The 12,417-nt window shown below is 37.5% G+C and overlaps 1 protein-coding gene across 2 annotated transcripts in view; it reads right to left on the bottom strand.

The window, feature by feature from the left end:
• The window catches only part of NCAM2 (neural cell adhesion molecule 2), a 459,908-nt gene that overhangs the window by 149,542 nt on the left and 297,949 nt on the right, over positions 1-12,417 (bottom strand). The window lies entirely within an intron of this gene.

Below are 12,417 nucleotides of genomic sequence, written 5' to 3'. Positions count from 1 at the left end.
AGACATGAAAATATTTTTACCTATACAATTTAGATTGTTTCACTCTTTTATAATTGTTAAAATGTGAAACTTGATAGTTCATTTTAGCCATTTCATGAATGAGATACTTTCAGTTTCAAAGTAAATAAATTAAAGGCCACTAGCCTTCTCCACTAGATTATTCAATGAGTTGAATAAATTCATTGTAATATAGTTTTGCTATTTTAATACGTCAAATTAGACTAAATTCCACAAAATATATATAATGAAACATATCTGACAAAAAGACAATGACACCTTGACTTTCATAGATACTAAGATGTACTTTTGACATGAAAGTATTCCCCATTTGGTTCTCCTTGCAATATGTAATATCACAAGCAATCATTCACTGCTTCATGACAAGGCTTTCAAATTAAATGTCAAATTATAATATTCTCTCTGATTAACTGCACTTAATTTCTTCAAGCAACTGCAGAACATTTTTTGAAGAGAAAGTGCTTAAGTCATAGAAAGTATGAAAACAGATTTTCAAGAACAATCCAACTTGAAAATTAGGGTTTCCCAATCTCTAGCAAATTACATTGTAGAAACTGTATGTGCTGCACAATTTGAACCTGTTTCAAAATGTTCTTGAAGTGCAAGAAACAAAACATTAACATCTGTAACAAGTTACATTTCAAAGTAAAGAACGCATTCTGGTTCAGAATATACTTCCACGATCTGGAGTCTAATATGAAAAATGATATTTCCAAAACTAATCATGTATATATTTATATATTACATATACTAAGCAAAGCAAAATACAGACATTTGGAAATGTGATTATAATAAAATATCTCTATAGTTGCATTGAGTACAGCATTGATGCTGTGTTACCACAATTGATGATGGGAATTGGGACTGATACATATATTCAAATTAAATGTAGTCAACAAGTTTCTGTGCTTATGAATTTAGATTTAAGCTGTATGGTAAGATTCACTGCCAATAAATAGCTTATTTCTAGTGTCACAAAGCATAGATTTTGTCATATATTAACTCTAAATTCTAGTTACATTGTCTTGATTTTCTGTATCCTGTTTTCCTTCAGTTGTAGTTAATAAAGATGCATTGCATCATATTTTATCATTTGTATATGTAATCCCAAGACCCCTACTAATATACTTATGATACAATAAATACATTAACCCACTAAAGAAGCATGTGAAAAAGGATTCTCATAAAATTCCTTAGAGTTAAATGTTTGCATACACATAAAGAATTCCAAACTGAGAACCAAGTGCTTCAGTATTAGACCGAATATTTGACAGTTTGATTTCACTATGCTCAGTAGTCATAATCCGTAATTTGTTCCTTGTTTGTAAGAGAAAGGGAGAAATGGAGAGACAGAAATCTTTCATCTGCTATTTTTTTCCACTAGCCACAAAAGCCAAATTGGGATGTTTGAAATCAGCAATCATTGGTTTCTTCTGAGTCCCCTACATGGGTGTAGAGTATGAAGAACCTGCATCATCTTTTGCTTTTTTTTCAAGTGCTTTGGCAGGGAATTGGATTGAAAGTGGAACAACTGGACTCAAGTAAGACCCAATACTGGACTCCAAAGCTGCAGGCAGCAGCTTGAAGCACTAGAACACAATATCAGACCCTTCAGCAAGTTTATATGTAGTTTAACTCTTACATGTCTTTCTCCACCCACTTAAAAACTCAAAAAATGAGCAACATAAGCTAGATCATATAATACCTCTTCAAGTTACTTTTATGTCTGATGAAACAACACCCTGAAATTCCTCCAAATTTATTCAGGCCAAAAATGACAAAGTCCACTGTACTCCAGGAAGGGTAAAATCTAAAGATACGAATAGATAATTATTTTAAAAAGAAGTTCTTTGAATTTTAGACTTTAATCACAAAGAAGAGATTGGGACACAGAAAGCTAATTTGATATGTTGGCTTTATACTACACCTATGTGTTGAGGTATTGCAATATACTTCCTAAAAATGTAGATTTATATGAGAAGCCAAACTTTAAAAAAATAAAATTTTTGTAAAAAAATTAAAAATATAGCTATTTTTGTCACAAAATTTTCCATGGACTATTTGAAAACTGTTAAATATTCCATGTAGATTACCCATTAACAGAAGACTGCTAAATTAAAGAATCACAATGTTTTAGTTACTACCTTTCCTTAAATCTAATTTTCAGATTTTTTGATCCTTATTAAACTGTATAAGCAATATAAACGTCTGGGCAAGAATACATGGACCATTTTAACATAAAACCATCTCACAGTTCTAACATAATTTATTTAGGTTCAATTGGCTTCTTTCTTCATGACCTTCCATGAATTCATAATACAGAGATTTTACCGTTGTATGTAAGTGCTAAGAAGACAAAATAAAACAAGTGGGAGACTGAGCCACGTTACTCAATGATAGCAAACTTTTTTTCAGTTAATTCCATGAATACTTACTTGATAAAACCAAAGAGTTTTACTTATTTTAATATAAGCTTCATTGCTTATGATGTTGAATAAACAATTTGTTTTTTTTATACAATGCAGATATTCCTTACATAATATTTAATTATGAAAAGCAAAATCCCCCACAATTTTGATTATATAATTGTTACTATCAAAATGAGTATCAGGCTTCAATGAGATCGTATCTGCATTGATTCACTATTGTTTTACTTTTAAGCTGTCATTGTTTTATGGCTGCTGTTCCACATGACCCTATGTTCTAAGATTTAATACCATTCACTCTTCATACACGTTGATGCTGATCGCAACAACTTGTATTTCTAGTTGCAATATTTTTTTAGTGCTTGTAGTTCAAAATACATACAAAACGGCATGCAATAACAAGTAACAGCTATATTAAATCTGTAAAAAGTATTTTGTCTGAGAGGCAATTATAAACCACTGATTAAAATAAACAAAGCATAAATATCCAGTTCTCTTTTACAAAGCATTGGTTAATTTACTTTATTTGGGAAAGATAAGAGCTCAGAGACAGTGTGAGGCAAAGGTAGATCTCCTACACATTGCTGACAACTAGGACAGAAATGTAGTAAAAGACTCCAACACAGGTTCCAGAGATATAATCATTTGATCCATCAACTGCAGTCTCAAACATTAGTCATTAGTTGGAAGATGCTATCAGGTATGGAGCTGGCACTTGAAACCAAGTATTCCAATGTTTTAACTGTTTCCATTTTTCATGATACAGTTTTGTTAGTACAGGGATTCTGCCTGTCCCCCTTTTCTCATTCGATTCTTTCCTCTCTACCACTTTCCTCCCATATTTTTACAGCAGTATATTCCTTTAGTAACAATTACAAATCTATTACTACCCTATTAAAGGGCATCACTGCTCCGGCCAGCAGAGCGAGTAATGTGGACAAGGAGAGGGTCTTGGGATGAAGCACCAACAGGAGACCAGTGATGGTAGAAGTCTCTGCGAAGTCTCGCTTTATTGCTCCTTCACCTCCTCTTATATACTCTTCCCACCACTTCCTCTTTTAACAGGATATTGGATACAGATGAGTTTGATTAGTCCAGGTGTTTTTAGCTACAAGCCCAGTTATTGTTCCTGCCTAGGCTAATGAGCACTAATCAACTCCTTAGCCCACAACAGGTCCCCTTTTTTGTTTTAAAGCAGACTTCAAGGCACCTGTCTCAGGTTGTGGACTCTCAGGTTATCAGCCTTACCCGTCATCGGGAATCTCTGTAGCATGATGGAGTCCCTGCCTCAGGTTGGTCAGTACCTGATCCATCTTACCCATCACTGGCTGCCACTCAACGTGTTGCCTGCTGCAGCTGCACAAACCATACTTGGGGAGGCTGGTAACCTTGTTCCGTGGCTAGGAATATCTTTAGCTTGGTAGCAATGAGCAGACAGCAGTTCCTGGGCTTTGGAAACATTTTGCACATTCACAGTTGTTACATACATAAAGCTAGGGATACAGCTAATCCTGCCTCAACTGAAGGAAGAGACACTGAAGTTGCCCCTGTAAATCTTTCACTGCTGCACCCAGATTTAATGGTGCCAATGGCACAGGCAGTGCAGAGGGCTCTGTGCCTGGCCAAAAGAGATTTTTGCTTGGCACACGTTCTATGGGCATGTGCTCTACAGGTGGAAGATTCTTGACAAGCTCACTTCCATCTTTTCCACTTCCTCCTCCTCAGAAAAGAACCACAGATCTTCTTCATGCAGTTTCTTCAGACTTTGTCTGGTTTGGGGTTCCTGCTCCTTGTTTACCCTGGTTTGCGGCCTCTCCCCCTTCTTACAGATACTTTTTCCAGGAAGGGTTGCACCACTGATTGAGGGGATGGCAAAGCACTTTTTACCAAGTGCCAGAGACAAAAAGTGGCTACAAGGAGAACAAACCATGGGGATACATCACAGATAGCTTCATAATGTTGGTGCCTTGTGACAGGAGCAAATCTGTGATTTCCTTAAGTATCTGCACTTTCGCGAGTTCTTGCTCAATGATAAATTTTACATATGCCCCTGCAATATATTTAATTCTAAGCTTACCTCCAGATTTCGGGGGTCCCTCAGATTATGCCTCGTGCCCCAGGATGGGGAGAAGGTCTGGGAATGAGATCATTAATGCCCGTCAAGAGTTCCAAGGGGTCCTCACATCATCCCTCATGCCCTAGGACAGGGAGAGGGTCTGGGGATGAAATCACTTAAGCCCTGAAAAATTTTAACTTTTAAACTTACCTTCATATGTCCAGGGGTTCCTCAAACTGTCCCTTGTGCCGTGCCCCACGTTAGGTGCTGTTTGCTCTGGCCAGCAGAGCCAGTAATGTGGACAGGGAGAGGGTCTGGGGATGAAGCACCAACAGGAGACCAGTGATGGTAGAAGTCTCTGCGAAGTCTCGCTTTATTGCTCCTTCACCTCCTCTTATATACTCTTCCCACCACTTCCTCTTTTAACAGGATATTGGATACAGATGAGTTCAATTAGTCCAGGTGTTTTTAGCTACAAGCCCAGTTATTGTTCCTGCCTAGGCTAATGAGCACTAATCAACTCCTTAGCCCACAACACATCATGACCTTGTAGATATAGGCAATGTTAGAAACCTCAGTATCAAACTGTCAAGGTAGATTTCACATTTTCATTGGGGGTAGAGAAGCCTAATGTAAAGGAGTTTAATTTCCCAGTATGCTAATCTGCATCAATGAAGTTGCATGGGACCCATCCTGATAGCCTAGTGGCTAAAGTCCTCACTTTGCATAAACCGGGATCTCATATGGTGTCAAATTATGCCCTGCCTGCTGCACTTCCATTCCAGCACTCTGTTTATAGCCTGGAAAAGCATTAAAGACAGTCCAAAGTTTTTGGACCTCACACTCCTGTGGGAGACTCGGAGAAACCTCCTTACTCTTGCCTTAAGATTGGCTCAGCTCTGGCCTTTGTGGCCACTTGGGGAGTAAATCAGTGGGCAAAAGGATCTTTCACTCTGTCTGTTCTTCTCTGTGTAAAATCTGTCTTTTCAATAATAAAGATAAACAAATCTTATATATATATATATATAAAAGAATGTGTATGTATAAAATTTTTCACCTATTTATTTATTTGTTTTGTATTTTGCATGTTGCCTTATATCAGAAAGAACATATGATCATCGGGCCCAGAGCGGTGGCGCAAGTTGTTAAGGTCCTCGCCCAGGATCCCATATGGATGCCGGTTCTAACCCCGGCAGCCCCACTTCCCATCCAGCTCCCTGCCTGTGGCCTCGGAAAGCAGTCGAGGACAGCCCAAAGCTTTGGGACCCTGCACCCGCGTGGGAGACCCGGAAGAGGCTCCTGGCTTTGGATCAGCATAGCATCGGCCGTTGTGCTCACTTGGGGAGTGAATCATCTGACGGAAGATCTTCCTCTCTGTCTCTCCTCCTCTCTGTATATCCACCTTTCCAATAAAAAATAATGAAAATAAATCTTTTAAAAAAAGAAACAACATATGATCATTGCCTTTTTGTAACTGGCTTGTTTCATGGAGCATAGTTGGGAACATTTTATTGCAAAAGGCATAATTTAATTCTTATTTTTTCTAAAAGATTTATTCATTTTTTTATTGAAAAGGCAGATATACAGAGAGGAGGAAAGACAGTGAAGAAGATCTTCCATCTGTTAATTCACTCCCCAAGTGACCGCATTGGCCGGTACTGCACGGATCCAAAGCCAGAAACTAGGAGCCTCTGCCAGGTCTTGCAAACTGGTGCAGGGTCCCAAAGCTCTGAGCCGTCTTTGACTGATTCCTCAGGCCACAAACAGGGAGCTGGATGGGAAGTGGGGCCACTGAGGTAGGCAAGGTGAGTACTTTAGCTGCTAGGCCACCGTGGTGGGCAAGGAGAATTTCCTTTTTTTTTTTAATTTTATTTTATGACACAGTTTCATAGGCTCTGGGATTCCTCCAACCCCTCTTTTCACCTCCCCTGATATTGAATTCCTCTATACTATTGCCTAGTACAGTTCATATCCAGTTCTGATTCCTTAATTGCAGGTATGGACCATGTAGAAAGTTCGGCAACTTATTGTCCAGATAAATTCAAGTTTCATTGGGAGACCATGCTTGGTATGAAAGTAGAGCTGGCGGAATATCATCCCATCCAAGAAAAGCCACTGCACAACTTCAACAACAATTTCCAACATCATGAAGTTAATTGTCATGGTCTCGAGTGACCATTCCTTTTAAAGGACTGTGTAGAACTCCTTGGAGTAGATGTGCCACAGGTTCTTTTCTTCTTCTTTCTTCTTCTTCTTCCTTCTTTTTTCTTGCTTCCTCCCCCTCCTTCTTCTTCTTATCCATATTGTTTACCCATTGCTCTTTCAATGGGCATCTGAGTTGTGTCTTTGTCAATTGTGCTGCTACAAATACAGTATTGCAGGATGTTTTCTCATATGCAGATACGAGGAATGTGAATGTGGATGTCCCGACTTACACCTTAACCACTAGGTTAAGTGATGCCCCACCCTGTTCTTTTTTAAGTGAACAGCGGTTTATATCAATATACTTAAAATACTGCTATGCTTCAGAATCTAATCAAGATTTCTTTATATCCTTAACTGAAAAATATCAATGTGAGAAACCAATGTGAGGCCACATGCCCACCAAAGGATGAACTCAGAAACACGAAGGAAAAAGCAAAGTGTTTAGTCATACCAGACTCAGGAGCGGTGAGCACCTGTTGTAAAAAGGCATTGACCCTCATACAATCAGCTGCTTTAATTCTACCATCCAAAGGTCCCTTTCCCCAGTTGTACAACATATCCCCCATATGGCATCTAACACAGGGTGTGAGTGGAGTTACAGGAGTGGGTGACACAGGACAGATGTAGAATAGGGGAAGGAGCGTTATTTGATGATGCATTGTGGTATCACCAAGGATCCAGGAAGTGGATGTGAGAACACCATGGAAAGGTCCGAGAATTATTGGCAGTTACACACAAAGCAATTGGTACTCAGTTTGCAAAGCAATCACAGCAACTGACCTACTTTAAATCAAACTCCAGTATCATGCCTACATTAAGGCTAAGATAAGCCTTTTATGAAAATGAACCATGATTGTTTTTCACAATAACAAGTTTCTATATATTTGATCCTAACTTCTGGATATATTAAAGCATGGTATAGCTATAAGTATCTGTTGAGCGTTAAATTTTAAAATGAAACCTATCTGAGGGAAATAGAATTATTTTATCATATCAAACTGCATGAAAGTGAATATCAAATTTTCTCATTTTATTGGTTTACCAAAAAGTACTGAAAGTTTCCAAAAACACATTAAATGTTATTTTAGAGAACCCTAATATTAGAGAAATTAAGTGTTTCCTTCAGTGGACATAAAGAACAAAAACAACATGGAAATATTACCAAATTATCTAAAGTGGTTTCTTGATCATCCTTTTCTTACATTTTCAAGGTAGTCACCAAATGAAATTAATTGTTATATTCTGCTTATTTGGCTTTATATCCAATTTATAGGTTCAAAACTAATAGATAACAGAAGGACAAGCATTAAAAATCCTTCACCTTTATTCTTTCCCTGTAAATATTATCAATACATTGCATTTACTTCTTCAAAGTAATCTTTAATTTCCCTTATTTGTGAAAAACTATAGTTCTATTTGTTGTGCTTCGTCTTCTAAATCAACCATATGTATAAGTGATATATTAATGACAACATAGAAAATCCCTCATCTGCCGGAGTCCAGCTCCGGAGCTCGGGAAGGGTGCGTGGAGTCGGCGATAAAGAAAGACACAGACACAGACAGTTGGTGCGTTCTCACAACAGCTCAGGAAAAAACTGTCCTTTTTATTTATTCAAAACCCTTCTCAAGCTTCTGCACAAGCAACTATTCTATTTTTTTCTTTTCAAAATTAAGGGGGCATGTACAGACATTTGGTCATTCTGTCTGCACTTCAAGGCTAAGCAGGTGCTCCTAAAGATAATTTTGCAAAATACTGTATTCATATTCTTCAAAGCAAGCTATTGTTTATTCTTCAACAGTAGCCATGGAGCAACAGCCAGGACTCCAAGGCCAAGGCACATGTGATTATCTACTAATCAGTAGTACTTTCCCACTATATTTTTACTTTTACAATTTACCCATCATTTAATGGGAAAATAGGTTATAAAGGAAAAAACCTAAAATCTAAAACAGAACTTAAAATGTTAAATCCCCCTACAATTACAGACCCCTACAACCCCATAAACAATAAAGCAATAATCAAAAGCATTTTTCTTTAATAAAAGCATCCTTAATTCCTCTAGCTAAAAATTATAAAAGCAGCTAAAACAATTACATTTTCTATGTTCCAAAAAAATTGCAAAGACAGGCTAGTCTTTGAGATAACAATAACTGTATCTATTGCCATAGCGGTTTCAGCTCTCACTCCCATCACTTGTATTAATATTTAGGATATTTTCAAGCCCCTTCCCAGAAGGTGCGCTATATGTCTGGGCCAGATTCTGAGGCAATAATTAGCACACAATAAGGTGTCCAAAAATGGCACGGGCTTAATTGTGCTCCTGTGTGTAAATTGTCAAAGGCCCACTCACCAAGACATTATCAGTGACATTGACTCTCAAGCTCACATCGGTTGCAAAAACCTGCAAAAACTGTCTCACAGAGGTGAACAACAATGCCTCAAAAGAATACAGAATTCTTAGTGGGGTGCTTGAGTGTCCATGCAGCCAGGGGGTGAAACAGCGTCAGGGTGGTCAGAGAGAAATGCGCCGGGCCCTGCCAAACAGCTGGAAGCTCCCCCGAGCCCTGCAAACAGGGGAGCTGTTCTCTTCACACCTTCGTGCCATCCACACCTACCGCACGGACCCCAGCACTCATCCTTTTCACATCACATGGAATTCTAACCCTGAGGATACACATTGGACATATATTAAGTTATCTGTAAAATGTGGCCAAACATAATTCTACCATAGTATATATCCACAGCAATAACTGCTATATTTAGTTACCCAAAAGAGAAATGTATAGGTTGAAGGCAAAGTATATCAATTATTAGTCAATACTGAAAGACTAAAATGTCTATTTCAAATTATCCTCAATAGAATTACTGTTCAATAGGATTAATTTAAGCATGAGAAGAAAATGAATAAATCAGGAAGGGACCATGAAATAGAACACTACAAACTGAGATAAATTATTTCTCCACAGCTTATTAATTCCGCATTGTATTTGGATGTCTATAGAATTTTGAATAAAATATGTAACTTATTTTAAATGTCCATGTGAAAAATTTTTATTTGGAGCATAGACAAAATTGGTTTTTATGTTTTTACACAATGAGAAAAAAAATTAAATAGAAAGCCAATTTAATTTGCATTACCAATCAATAAATACAAAAGTCTTTGATTGTAAGAAAAATGTTTTCATCAATAAGGACAGCCATTTTGTTTGCTTTCTAGCTTATATTCCATGCCTAATATTTTTTAGCATTATAATATTCACTAACTGGTCTAAAGAAAAAGATAACCAGTCCAGAAATTGCTACCCTCAGCTTAGAGGTGCCTCCATTTGCCAGGGATCATGTTGGCAGTAAACTCTCAAAACAAAGTGTAACTGGAGTCACACTCCCATTTAAAAATACATTTTTTTTATTAAAAAGAGATATTTATGGAGAGAAGGATATAAAGAGAGAAAGATCTATAATCCTTTGATTGACTCCCTGAATGGTCACAATGGCTGGAGCTGAAGCTATCTAAAACCAAAACTCAGCAGCCTCAATGAGTTCTGCCATGCAGATGTAGGGTCCCCAGGCTTTGGGCCATCCATTGCTGTTTTCCCAAGCCACAGGTAGGAGTTGGATGGGAATTGGAGTACCTGAAACATGAACTAGAGCCTGAACGGGATGCCGATGCTTACAGGTTGAGGATTAGTCAGTTGAGCCATCATGCCAGCTGCATCCTTTTTAAAGTGTACAATTTCCGGTCAAAGTCAAGGGAGTTGGAAAAATTTTAAAAAGAAAAAAATCTATTGAGCAATAAGTGAGTTCAGGATTTCAGAACTCATCAAGATAAAGGAACAATGTCACCTCATATTAGTACATATTCCACCTGATGTGGGTGAGGCTTGGGCAGATTTCTTGACAAGGGCATTTGCTTTTAGGTAGAAGCTTTCATAGAGACAACAGATCTGGCCACCATCCAGGAGGGAACGGGTTGTACAGGAACCCCTGGGGCAAAGGGAAATCCCAAAGGATGCTGATATGTCCAGATGACATTACTAGGCAACACAGCAAAATATCTCATTTAGCAGAAGCATGAAAGTTTTTGAGGGTAAGAACAAGCCTGGCTTTTCCTAAGCCTCTAAGTTTGTTTTGCTATGGCTAATAGAAGGTGAGAGAACTTTTGCAGAGTATGCAATCCACATTAATTCTAAATGAATAAAAATATGCTTAGTAAAGCTAATTTTAAAACAAGCGTATGTGTGAAATGTTAATGTTGACATTGGTAGGTTTTTGAGCTAACTGTCATATATAACAGTGAACATACTAGGAATCAAAGTACAGGAAATATCTTGGGTTTATATAATAGCAATGAAAGTGTAGTTAGAAAATTAAGGAGCTATTGGGAGGAGCAGGTTATCTCAGTAGTAAAATTTGGATGGTTTCCTGAAATTGCTGGATAAAGGCAGAGAATCTTTAAAGCATCAGCCAACTAATAATTTCAGGAAGCTGATTCTGCATTTTTCAAAATAGCAAATTTAGCAAGCACATCATCATTTCCATCCATGGTAAATAGCCTGAAGGCAAGAATAATTGCAATTTCTTTAAATACACAACTGTCAAAAGTCACTAAGTACTCTGAGTTTATACTAAAGTGTGTTTTAATGCTCACTTCACATGGCCTGATAAATTGAGTGTCAATCAATACCGACCAGCTTAAAGTAATTTCAGTAAGTATTGGCATTAATTGCTTAAATTAAAAAAAAAAAAAGTTAGAAACCCTATCATGATATGTGAATTCATTTAAAAGTAATATCCCAGAATTCCAGTTCTGGTAAGATAGGACACCCACACTGTGGCACCATTTTATTTAATACGGCTTTAAAGCTCAAATAAAACTACAAAATAATCTGTAAGAGGACTCTGAAAATCAAACTGTAGCAGGAATCTTGCTACCTTACCAGAATTTAAGCTGTCATAAAAATAAGTTATGAAATCATGATATTTCTTTTCCAAATGCCCTGTTACTCGACAACGTGAGAAAGATGTAAGATAAGCCTGCCCAGTGCAAACCCAAGGAGCAGGAGAGAAATCTGTTGGTAACAGTAGCAGCAGTGGAGAAGGAAGGCTTCAAACATCTAGTCTGAAAGACAGGGTGATTATTCCTTGATTATAAGGGTCCTGATCCCAACATTACTACTGTAGCTATTTCCCTTGTCATTTGTCTGACCTGCTAGCCCTACAAGCTGGCCAGAAACCGAAAAGTGGTGATCTAATGAGTAAGAAAGTATGACAGAGATCTTTGAAAAGGATGAAATTGGCAAATAAACCACAACAAGTAGATTTTGAAATAATCATTTCTTTAGGAACTTGTAAGAGGAGTCTGAAACCAACAGCGAGAGAAGAAAGAAAAAAAAATTCTGAAAACTAACAATAGATACCCATATTTAAGAACTTCAGTGGATTAACCCCAAACACAATAAACAAAAATAATCACGACCAGGCACATTGTAATCAAACTTGAAAACTGGAGACAAATGCAAAATGTCTATTTGGTGTAGAAGAGGAAATACTAAAATGACTACACACTTCTAATCAGAAACTGTGAAGATCGAATGGAAGAAAATCAATGTATTTACAATGTGGTCTGCCTACACAGCTAGTTCATGGTTAGGAGTTTAGAAGGTATACCTCCTGCCTGTAAGCAATCCTTTCTCCCCATCTGAGAGTCAAAT

The sequence above is a fragment of the Ochotona curzoniae genome, unplaced genomic scaffold (genome assembly GCF_017591425.1).
Source record: "Ochotona curzoniae isolate NIBS_2020 unplaced genomic scaffold, NIBS_Ocur_1.0 contig_3498, whole genome shotgun sequence".
Lineage (NCBI taxonomy): Eukaryota > Metazoa > Chordata > Mammalia > Lagomorpha > Ochotonidae > Ochotona > Ochotona curzoniae.
This window is presented reverse-complemented; position numbering and strand designations above follow the sequence as displayed.